At 36.5% G+C, this 11,953-nt stretch overlaps 1 protein-coding gene across 1 annotated transcript in view; it reads right to left on the bottom strand.

The window, feature by feature from the left end:
* Nucleotides 1-427, bottom strand: part of BNC2 (basonuclin 2) — a 345,724-nt gene extending 345,297 nt beyond the window's left edge. Inside the window, exon 1 of the mRNA XM_027910138.1 lies at nt 345-427. The gene's annotated coding sequence lies outside the window, so the exon portion shown is untranslated. The remainder of the gene's footprint in view (nt 1-344) is intronic.
* Between the last annotated feature and the right edge of the window lie 11,526 nt (nt 428-11,953).

The following is an 11,953-nucleotide window of genomic DNA, read 5'->3' as shown; positions in this document are numbered from 1 at the left end:
GGGGGAAGGGAGGCGGGAGGAGGTGAGCCGTCACGGTTGTACGTTCGTAGGGAACAGACAAGAGTCACATCTGTGTGTGACACGGAGCCAAACCGAGCGAAACCCTGCCCCGGCGGCGCCGTGGAAGCGCAGCCACCGCGACGGCCCTGGCTCGGCACAGCGCAAGCACACAGCGCCCGGCCCGCTGCCGCTCCCGCGGGGGGACGGGCGGGGCGGGCCCTCCGCGCCCTCCCGCCGTCGTAGGCGGGCCGGCCGCCGTAGCGCTGTCTGGGGAACCGCGCGGCGCAGTGTGTCCGCGCTGCCGGCCGTCTGTGCCCGCTTTCCCCTCCGAAACCTTCCCTTACCGATGCGAAGGGCGGTTCTCCCACGCGTGCCCCGCTCGCGGCGCCGAGGGGGTGGCAGAGCCGACCTGCTTCGCACGGGCTGCCTGGCCGGGGGAGGCTAGCAAGGGACTGTCAGGCCTCACCTGCGGCACCGGCAGCCCGGTCCGTCCGGCTCCTGCCCTGCCCGAGAAGGCGCTGAGGGTCACCGATGCGGTCAAAGCCGGCTCTCCTCCTCAGGCGCCGTATAAATACGAGGTTTATACGCGAGGTTTGAACGCGGCCGGACCGTTAAAAAGTGAGCGTGAGGGGAACTTTCCAGGCACTGTGGAACAGAGACAGCACATTTTGCTCCCTTTTGGTGTAGCTGTACACTTTGATGACCTAGCACTTAGATAAATTGAGAGGAGATGGGAAGTAGCCGATTTGCACTCTCGATTTTTCCTGCATCTGCTATGGACTAAAACCCACAGCAAACTCTTCCGATAATGAACGGCATGTCCCTGTGAATTACCAACTTCCCAAGGTTGTTAATGATTCCTTAGAATACCATATTTGCCCTTTTTGTTACTTGTGCGTTTCTTATGTCTGTCGGAAGAAAGACGGGTAAATGATCTATATTTATGCATTGTCCATATGTAAAACTGGTTTTCATAAAAATTAATATTTCTTAATGTTGTCTGTGTTTCTGTGGAAAATTCATTCTGTGTTCTGGTTATTCATCAGATACCTTCATTAGACATAATATGTATGAGCTTATGGACGGGATTTGCAGTGTCCACACTTCATCAGGATTAGTTTTGATCCTTGAGAGCATGTTTCAGGCTCTAGACAACGATTCAAGAGGATTTTGCATTTGTTAGGATTTTGATTTTTTTTTATACAAGCACCCTGACCATTGAAGAGTCTGAGTAATTTATAGTCATTCTAAACGAAAAAAAAATAAATCACAGGACTAATTAAGCCATGATTTTATGCATTTTCTGTCAAAGGGGAGAGATAAGAAAAACCCTGTTAATTATTTCAGAGTCACATTTTATCGTACATAAAAACGCATTTGCCCTTTTGAACCAGGGAAGGGCCAAGAAGTTGCCAAAAAATTATGTTCACACAGCCCCCTCGTGGTCAAAGCCTTCAGAGCCTCACATCCGCCTCTGTTCACACGAAGCAAGGAAGGGTCCTGCTAGCCTGATGTAGGTTAAAAATAAAGTGCTGCAACCTTTGCTTGCAAAAGGCATGGCCACCTGCTAGAATAAAGATATGCCATGCCCATTACAAGGCTGATCTTTACTGTGCAGTTTCACAGAAGTGAATCAAAGGTTTTTAATGGTTACAGCTTTGTGAAATGAAAGGCTTATAGCAGGTATACAGCCATTGACCTGAATTTGAAGCCAGCTTTCCTTACAACATTGGAAAAGTGTTGTTGTTTTTTTTTAACAGGGTCTAGACATTTGAAGGATATATTTCTGTATGCACTAAACAAGTAGATTACAGTGATAGTAACCTATATCACACAATAAAAATTTCTAAGTCCTGATCTGTCTTTTAAAATACCCTGTAAGTGTAGCACAATAGATTCCAGCTACTTTATTTTTAAAGGATCTTAAATGATTTTATATGGAAACTAATAATGCTTCATGGAGCTACTCCTTTGTTATCTTACTTGATCTTTGATTCAGCATTTTTAAACCTCTTTTTTTTTTTTCTTCCACCTGTCAATAAGCCCATGGCTTTCGTATTGACAATATATTACAGCCTCTTGAAAGCTGATGAGGAGGTAAAATAGCTGGAGGCGAGTTGGCTATTGGGAGTTCTGAGTCTTGGGTTGACAGTATGGGATTACAGGATAAACATTGTGGAGTAAAACATTTGTCCTCAAAGGATCATCAGCTAAAACCTAACTGGTGGCATTTGAATATGTAACATCATTAGACTTCAGACTGAACAAGCTCTAAGTGCTTATTTTGCAAAATTTTGCATTTTTCAGAGTCATGCTTTCGGTCTCATATGCAATAGTGTTTTCAATTTCTATGGATTTCTTGCTTTCAAATTTGTCTATTATGTGGTATGTTCTGAGATAAAGTTAACAAGATAGGATCACTATTAAATTACTGTACCATACACCTGCACTGTGACTTTTGTTTCTTTATAGTGCTGTAGTGACTATGAAATCATCACATCATTGATGTTGCAGGAAATGACAACATATCTTTACTTCTAGTTCAATGAATATTCAAAAGACAGCATACAGACTCATGATGTACCACAGGACTGTCTTATGACTTCTCAAAATATGTACTTATCTTAAATTTTGGATATTATATGTAAGGTTTAAGAGAGTAAGAGCAAAGCCTAAACTTTTCTTTGCTTCTTAGACTAATGGTATTTGCTCATAAAAAAAGCAGAATCTAACAGCCTCGTGTCTATAAATAGGAATATCTATAAAGCAAGTACTTTCTCACTGTAGTTTTCCTTCAAAACCAGCTATAACCACCATAAAAAATTAGTAGTACTCTTTGGTCTGAGATTCATTAGTGTAACAAAGTTAGACAGTAAAATAATTTTCTTCTGGTTTTTGTTTGTTTGTTTTATTTTCCAGATTGGAGCACCAAGACTTTGCAAATTAGAGTCAGAGTAGAAACTGTAATTTGAGAAGAATAGAAGCATAATTCATCTAAATTGTGATGTCTCCAGAATGTGGTATTTTTCTGCTGTCTTGATCTTCCTTCTCACAGAAGGAATTTATGGTTCACTTGTATCTTTTGCCCATTTTGCAAACCTGGTGATGCAGTCCAAAGGATGTGCCCAACAGAGCAGAGGTGGGACATAATGCACCAGAGGCCTGAAAGGGGCTATAGCATGATACCAAACTGAAATCCTCCGCATTCTGATGGGTGGCAAGGTAAGAAAAAACACTTCTAGAGAATAGTGTAATTTGAAATGTTAATGAAAAAAACAGTTTACCAATAGAAAGAATCTCCAGCAGAGAAATTATTCCCATTCCTGAATATGAAACCTGTTGTCTGTAATCCACAATTTGTACAGGGGCAAAGAGTCCAATCCAAAAGTAACCATCAAAATATTAGACCAATACCATCATGAAGTCATAATCTGGTTATGCATTTTTTTTAGGAATATGGCTGTAGCATCCATATACATACTGAATGTTTGTATTTAGTTGCAATGCTAAGTATTACTTAAAATAATTAGCTTGGCTTATAGCATGACTTACAATAGATAGGCTCCTACTTCCTATTAGAGATTCTTCTTTTCCCTTTTTTTCTTTTTAATTTTTCCTCTTTTTAGGCATTTTTATTTGAGTTTTATTGCTAGTTAGTCTATCGGATTCTGAAATTTTGGGAGAACTTCAACCGTTGTCAAGAACCTAATTAGAAGAGAATATCTGAGCATTTTTTGTTAAAAAAAAGGTCTAATGATTTCTCTGGCAAACTATAATTTTCTGAAAGAGTTTGAAGTTTGATCTGATGTAGGCAGAGTATCAAAGATGCTACTTCTGAAGAAGTTCACCTAAACTTAGCTATGAACCACCAGAATCTGAGACAAGAAGTGGAAAACTAGGGACCAACTGAAAACATTTTGTTTAAAGTCAGTTGCACAGGATCACAAGGGAGCTTAGGTACAGAGGTGGAATCTAAGTCTCCCGGGTGGAGTTTAACTGCTTTATCTGCTGTAACTGTAGTTCTAAACTTCATCATACAAGGCAATCCTTTTTGTTTAGGGAATATAATCCATTCTGTGTAGTTGATACAGACAGATCTTGCAGGGGGAAAACAGTACATGATCATACAATTTCAGACACAATGTACTCATCACACTGAAGGGCTGAATTAATGATTTCCTAACTTCTCAACATACATCTTTTTAACCCCTGCTAATGACTGACAAAATTCAGTATTAAGTTCATGAAACTATGTCAAATAATAAACTGATATTTAAGTGTTCTGAGTCAAAAAGCATTTTTGTCATTGAAGAAGTGAAATAAGAGCAGCTCATTGTTTCCTTTTCCTCTTGCAATAAAGTATTGCAGGTGATTCAAAGTCTTTCCAGCACTTAAATGTTGTTAGGTCCTCCCAGTCATAACAGTGTTTTTTGGAGACGAAAAAAGGTTGTCAGCAGCATGCCCATCTTTTTTTCTTTTTGTACCATATCCTCTGTACCCAATCTTTTCTAACACTTTTTTAGAGGTTTCTATCACACAGTTTGATTTATCCTAAACTTTCCCAAATGCATTAGCAGATGTTCTTAAAGACAAATGTACTTCCAGTCCTTTATGAGCTCAGCTGAAAGAATATATATTAAAAGCAATAGATATAGATGTTACTTTGTAGTTCTACAGCAGCTTTTTTAAGGGACTCTAGAAGGTTTTAAACAGGAGCAAAGAAACAAAACTGTTCAACCCACTTTTTAGAGATGGATGGAATATGGTGCAATAAGTTTCAGCAACTTGCCTAAAGTAGTAAAGAAAGAAAAATACATGTTTCCGATTTATTTGCAGTTTTATTATCATTCTTTCTCCAATAAGAATACATATGTTTACATTTAAGAGCTCTCTAAACTGAAGTTTCTTCTTTCTCTGTTGTCACTTCCAATCTTTGTCCATCAAGACTGTTTTCTATAACTTAGTAATTGCTAGTCAGAGACCACACGTAGTGTTCTATATGCATTCTGGAATACGTTTCAGCTTATCTCATATAACACTTGAGGGTATTTTTCCCAAGTGAATCTCAGTGTTTTTCAGTTCTCTTAGTGTTTTACCATTTGTTTTCCTTATTACTCCAGTCAAAAAGGATTCCCTTTGAGAGTTAGTTGTAAGCACAGTGGGAAAGTCTCTTTTTTCTTATCCAGTTCAACTGCTTTAGTCTTGAACTTTAATTGTTGATGGGATTTTACTTCTTTTATCCTGGTGTCTTACAATGAGCATTTGTGCACTTAGCTTGATCTCATAAATTGGTTTTAACAAATAAAATACCCCAGTCTCAGCTAATAGTGATTGGTGGCTCAGTATCTTAAAAACAACAAAAATGTCAAATGTAAATTGGCAGCACAAGTCACCAAATCTTTCATGTCCAGGATTGAAAGATTACTGCTAAGACTTCCCTACTTTTAGAAAAATTATTTTTTCTGTTATTCACACCTTGATTGAATGGAGGCTTAAAAGGGATGTGGCAATCTAACAGTACAGAACATTAGAGCGAGCTTTAAATAATGTGGCATATAAAGGTTACTCATGCATTACAACTTCTTCATTCCTTTTTATTTTTAATAATTGCTTTAAAAAACAAAATAGTATTTGATCTTCTTGTTAAGAGAAAGAAAAGAAGGCAGAAGAATCGACAGCTTGATACTTGCCTTTCTGCAAAAGACCAGCTTTTGGATGTTGACCTCTCTTAGCTGTGGATTCAACAGCTCAACCACTAGCAGATACTTAATACGTCTTGTTTGAGCTTGAACTTGATTGTAAGCCTCACATTGAAAGATCTAGTTAGAATGCCAGGTACTCTTGCTGATTTTTAGTATAAACACTTTGTTGAGGAGACCTACTAGACTTCCTATATTCGTTCATTTTGGACAGGTAAAATTGCAAGAAGAAGGTGTAGGCTTTGCTATTGGCGTTACCTTAAGTCTGAGGACCCATGAGAAAACAGAAAATTAAAATATTGTACTTTCCTTCTTAAAGTACTTTTTCATCCACTGGATCATAAGCCAAATGCTATTTGCAGTTGACAATGCAATCCAGATAGAACTCTGAATTTCCTTTTTGTTCTTTGGCTGTCCCACAAGTTTGATTTCACATCCAAGGGGTTAGTCTTTGGCGTTTCACCAATCTCTCCAAGTTTGTGGCCCCACCAGTGTGTATGTGTATATATGTGTGTGTATACTTGTATATGTGTATTGTATATATATGTGTGTGTGTATACACATATTAATGTATTTGTGTGTATATATATATATGAATGAAATTAATAAAATTAATTTATTCCATGTGTGTATGTATGGAAAAGTAGAATAAGGGAAATAGTGAGTGGTTGGCTGAATGGTTCATTTTAAAACCTCAAAATGTTTTAGAGTCAATTCAAAATGTAAGTATGGGTCATTCACAATTGGTAACTTCTAGTTTGTGAGTTTCAATTACACAGGGCAAGAGAGTCTTTTGGTATATTTGTTGTCAAGGATTAAAAAAAATTACTTTCTACTGTGAAGTCCATTTAGACTTGTGTCATTCACCCTATAATACTATTAATTAATATCTCTGTTCAGGTATTAACAGAGGTATATACCTGAATATACCTAGAGCTAGATATGAGTAGGGCGGGGCAATGGCTCTAATGAAGAAACAAAGGAAGTTACAATTTGAAGGACTGCAAGAAGCTCTTCTTTGTGAAATATTCTGACAGATAGATGGGTTGTTCATAGAATATGACATTGAATCTGTAGCAGCTGAGATTTTCTTTGTAAAATTATGTTGTATATGCTGAATATTTTAATTTTACTCTATTTCTGATTTCTTAGTGTATCTGAAAGGTTTTCATAGGCATGTAGTCTCTGCCCTATGACTTCTGCAAACGAATACATTGTGTACAAGCAAAAGCCATTTTATGTTTGATACACATAAATAAAAAAAGTTGTCGATACTTTTGCCTTTGTGATCTAGACACCATGAATTTTAAATTTTAAGCAGTTCCACAACCTACCCCAATCGAAGGTGGCAACACTGTTTCACAGATCACTTTGATGAGGTCAAGTTTCTTCTGCCTGACCTGTTACTGCCAATTAATGGGTATTGCCCTGATAGCAAACTAAATACCTTGCTACTAAAGAAGAACTTCCACAAGCTGTGAGATAAGAACTATGACAACTGTTACAAAATCAGCAATGTGGGATCTTCAGTTCAGTGACATGACCAGCAAATATTTAAATTTAAAATATGAGCTTTGCTATTCTGTAGTCTATAACTGAATAATCGCAGAATTAGCTGAATCTTCAGATAGTCTAGCAGATACAATCTTATGGGTTTGATGGTGTGGAAAGTACATGAATCCAATCTTTATTGTCAGTGCCTCCCATAACATTGTAGCTATTTTCTTTCTACCTAGAAGTTTAAAGAATGGTTGAAATAAAGTCCAAGTCACATTTGTAGAAGGGTGCTGCAGAGTTACTGTCTACACTCTTCTAAGTAATTTCAGATATTTCTCTTAAAAGAGAGAAAGTACTTCCTTATAACTTCTTCAGCTTCTTTTTTCTTATTTCTTTTATAAATCAGCCACGTGTGCACACACACACACAAGCATTTCTTAGTGCTTTGTAAGAGATGTTAATAGAACTGAAATAATTGCTTTAAAATTGAAGATAAAATAAATTCTATATTTGAAAGGAAATATGATCTTTAATTGAATGCCATATTTATGCAGAGGAAAGACAGAGACATCTGGTCCTCCATGTATAGTTTTAGGAGGCATTTAATCAGGAAATCTGTTGTAGAAGCATACCAGTGGATACATTTTTCTAGACTCCAGAGGAGAATGCTATTCATCAGGAGTGCAGTTACCTCAGTCTCATTTTGTAAGAGAGGGGCATCAAAGAAAAAACCATAATGAGCTACTTCTAGCTCTAATAATACTTCACTCTCTACTTGCCTTATTCTTACTCACCTCTAGCCTTCAAAATATTTAATGGTATTACTATAAAGGCTAGGCCAATAATGTAGGTTCTAAATTATACCAGGAAAAGTAAATTCATCCATATAAAATAGATATATTTTACTGGTAGATCAATTAGATACATTTTACTTTTAGATGAAAAGCCAGTATTGTGATGGTGAGCAGGAGACACAAACCACTCAGCATCACCACTGTGTATGACAAGCGTACATTATTTCATTTTGAACTGGATCTGAGCAGTCTGAATGACGCCGTGAATTTATGGAATTGCAGAGTTTTGGATCTGGATCAAGTTTCAGGACTTTTAATCTAAGAGAAGATTAGTACATGTGGAACATCTCTATGAGATGTTGTTTTAGAATTTTCTAAAAAATCCCACTGTACCCTCTCCAAGTGGCCTTTAGTGCCCTCCAGTACTTCACTGCCTTTAATGTTAGATTTTCCTAATAGCTAAAAAAAAAAAATATTTTTCCTATAAATAAACTGATTCCTACTTGTCCTGTCTGAGACAGACTTCACAGCAGACTTCTGAACACTGGAAGACCTTTATTCTGCTTTTTTTTTTTAGACTTCCACTTCCCCCATAGACCCAGCAATGCCTTTGCCTTCAAGCATTTCTCACAGGTTGTATTTCTGAAAATTATTAGCACTCTTAATACTTTTCCCTGAGTACTACTCAACTTACCTTAAATGCCAGCAAGTTCACTAGTCTGATTTGCAAATAGTTCTCTAGCTTAAACTTTATGTGATCCATAGACAATAAAGTAATTACCTAGTGTATTTGATGTACAGTATTCTTGATAATGCAGCTGAAAATGGCATTTGCCTTTTAATATCATACTGATCTAGTCAGCTTATGTTCCACTCCAACTGGATATCCCCATGTGTATTACTGTGATACACAATATTCCAAGATGCTTAGACTTTTTTTTTAAACTATTTTTACTTTACTCTGTGTTGTTCTTTGCCAGTAACCTTTAAACAAACCTTTCTTAGCTACTCTCAGTTTATCAAAACAACATAAAATATGCTTTACTCTGTCACCAAAGTTGTTTCTAGAATTATGATCAACCTTATAATTTCCAGAATTTCTTTGTTCCATGCCATTTGTTTCAAGACACAGCTGAGCCAAGTAGTCATGACTCTGCTGATCCAAAGATTATCAGCTCAGTTACAAAAACAGTACAAATGTTATCAAATAGGACAGAAGCTAAACTAATAAATGCTTTTACATGACTCTTGAAACCTATTGTAGATAGTTTGCTACTTTTGTGCAGAATTAGCTTGTATCCTGAAAATCATATTAATTCAGGTTTGGCCACAACCTTGCTACCAGATTTACTCTGACAAACCAGTGAAGACTTGTGCATTTTTCTCTGAAAACTACCTTAGAAGACCTATATAGGATTATGATTTTTGAGGATTCTAAAGCCTCTTTGGCTTGCCATAGAGCTGTACATTCATTTAGTATTAGTAGAAACACTTAAATGTCAGTAAAAATTAAATTAAATTTCCCATAATAAAATATTCTCAAGTTTGAAAAATTTATTTAAAATTTCTTGGTATTTCATGCATGGCCTCCTCCTTTGTAAAATCACCCTAAGAATGGCAACAGCTCTACCCTTTCCTGCTGTGCATCTTCAGAAAGTCAAGGATGAAAGCTGTTATACAGATAAGAACACATCTGTTTGGTCAAGTAAGCAAAAGCAGGGAATCAAATTGAAGTCTTTTGCACTGTCTTGCAGACCACCAACTACAGCAAAGATATTTGGCTGTCTCAGAAATAACACGTGATAATTAAGTCGTATCCAGACTAGGGACTTCTTAAATCATGGTATCCTCAAGAATCAATAATTGTAGGACTGAGGGCAGGATAATTGTTTTGTGTTCTTGTAAATCTTTCAAGATACTAATTGTGATTACAGTATGAAAGTAAATATCTATCTAGAGTGATATTCAGTAAATGCATTTCATATCACAGACAAAACTAGAAATTTTTGAAAATTACAGGACTGTCTGTGTGGAGTAGAAAAATATTTGAAGAAATGTGTTTATATAAGCAACAAGAATAAAAGTCAAACAAAATCAGAGAGCTTTCCTAAGCTGCCCTACTATTCATGCACTTGCAAAGCTGCAAAGCTTATGTGTATATTAGAAGAAATTAAATTGTCTCACACAAACAGTACTAGGAATCTGAATTTGACTTTTAATAATTGCTCAGCATATATTGGTTATAGTATTTTTTATTAGTTCCTTAAGCATAAACGCTTTCGAGCCATGAAGGGAACGCAAACAGACTCCACATAAAGGGAAGCTTGGATCTGGAAAACAAATCTGTTAGGTAGGTCAAGAGTATTAAATAAATTCACCTTACATTTTAGTGCAGAATTTGGGCATTAGCGCATACAGGGAATGGGCATACTTCATCACGACTTGATAATTTGTGGTAGTGTTCATGTGTCTTGTGAACTCCCCTCAATCCTTTGTCATTGAAATCAGTTCTATTGACAGTCAAGTTTCCATGCTGAGAGCTAGGAAGGAATATATTTATTATGAAAGAGATATACAGCTGCTACTACTGATCCTGCAAAGTTTATTTTGGACACCCTAGATTATGACTTTCTTTTCTCTTTTTTCCCCACTTTTGGATAAAACCTTGGGTGTCTGCTTGAAAAAAACAGATCTCCAATAAGGGTAGAGAGTGCCCATTTGTTATCTACTCTGTGTGCTGTTTAGGCTGTGTAGTTTATTTGAGATAAACAGCAAGACTGAAAGCATTATTGTTGTTGCTGTTGTTACTGCAGACAACTAGGTGTATATTCTTTGATTTTCACAAACATAGGACTCTTTAGTGTAAGGCACCACAATCAAATTCAGACCATGTCAATATCTATACTTAAAAAGAAATTGCAGACATTTACTATATATCTTAGCTATCTTATTTTTTGTGGTATATTAAAATAAATTCTATCTTTGGTTTCTCTTAATAACATTGATAGAAAGTCAAGTAAGTGGAAATAGATAATATTCAAAATTTTGTTGAATGCATGAAGTAAACAAAAGTAACTGCTTTCAGTTGTCTTAGAAGGAACTAGTAACTATTTTTCAAACACTTCAGGGAAGTTCATGTTGATACTGTCTAATAATGCAGTTTACATTATTCTTAGTAGATCAGCCACAAAAAGTGGTTGATCAGCAAAAAAGTTATACAAAAAGTACATTGATGTTTAATTATAAGCAAACAGTTTAAAGAGCAGCTGTGAACATGAATCATTCAACCACCAATAGCTGGTAACACTGCTGCACTTCTAGACGATTTATGTGACTCAGCACTTAGTTTCGTCCTGCAGAATTTTGTTGATGAGTATGTGAAAGTGCTCAGAATTGCTTGTCCCAATGTATTTTGCCTTCAATACTGGTCTAATGCTTCCGAGTGACTTATTTAACTACATACTTCCTATCCTTGATCTAGTTTTGACATTTTCTCATGTTTTCTTTGGCTTCTGCTTTTCCAGTCACCATGGATAGCTGTATTCTCAAACTCCCTCCACCTCTGCTATATTAGGTGGTATAATTTCCAAAGACTAATAACACTGAGTACAACTTCACTTTTAACCCTCACGCCGCATACCTTTCACTCTCTCCCCTTATATCCAGAGATACAATTTCTTCCCTGAATTAAAAATAAGGAAGATGGAGTATTTGGATGACATGGAAATATATGAATTACTACACTTCTTTTCCGAATGAAATAATTTATATAACATATAAACATATATAAACACATATGTTGACTTTAGTAAATATACTTCTCACTTTGGAGTGCCTTTTATTAGTAGCAAGCATGTATTCTGAATCAAAGATGCTATCAATGTCTATTATAAATTCCTTGTATCAACAAAAGTACTTCTCAAGATTGCACTTATTTTTACATATTAAAAAATACTTTATTCA

The sequence above is a fragment of the Empidonax traillii genome, unplaced genomic scaffold, assembly GCF_003031625.1.
Source record: "Empidonax traillii isolate 1590-97213 ecotype Southwest subspecies unplaced genomic scaffold, ASM303162v1 scaffold28:size2823434, whole genome shotgun sequence".
In the NCBI taxonomy this organism is placed as follows: domain Eukaryota; kingdom Metazoa; phylum Chordata; class Aves; order Passeriformes; family Tyrannidae; genus Empidonax; species Empidonax traillii.
This window is presented reverse-complemented; position numbering and strand designations above follow the sequence as displayed.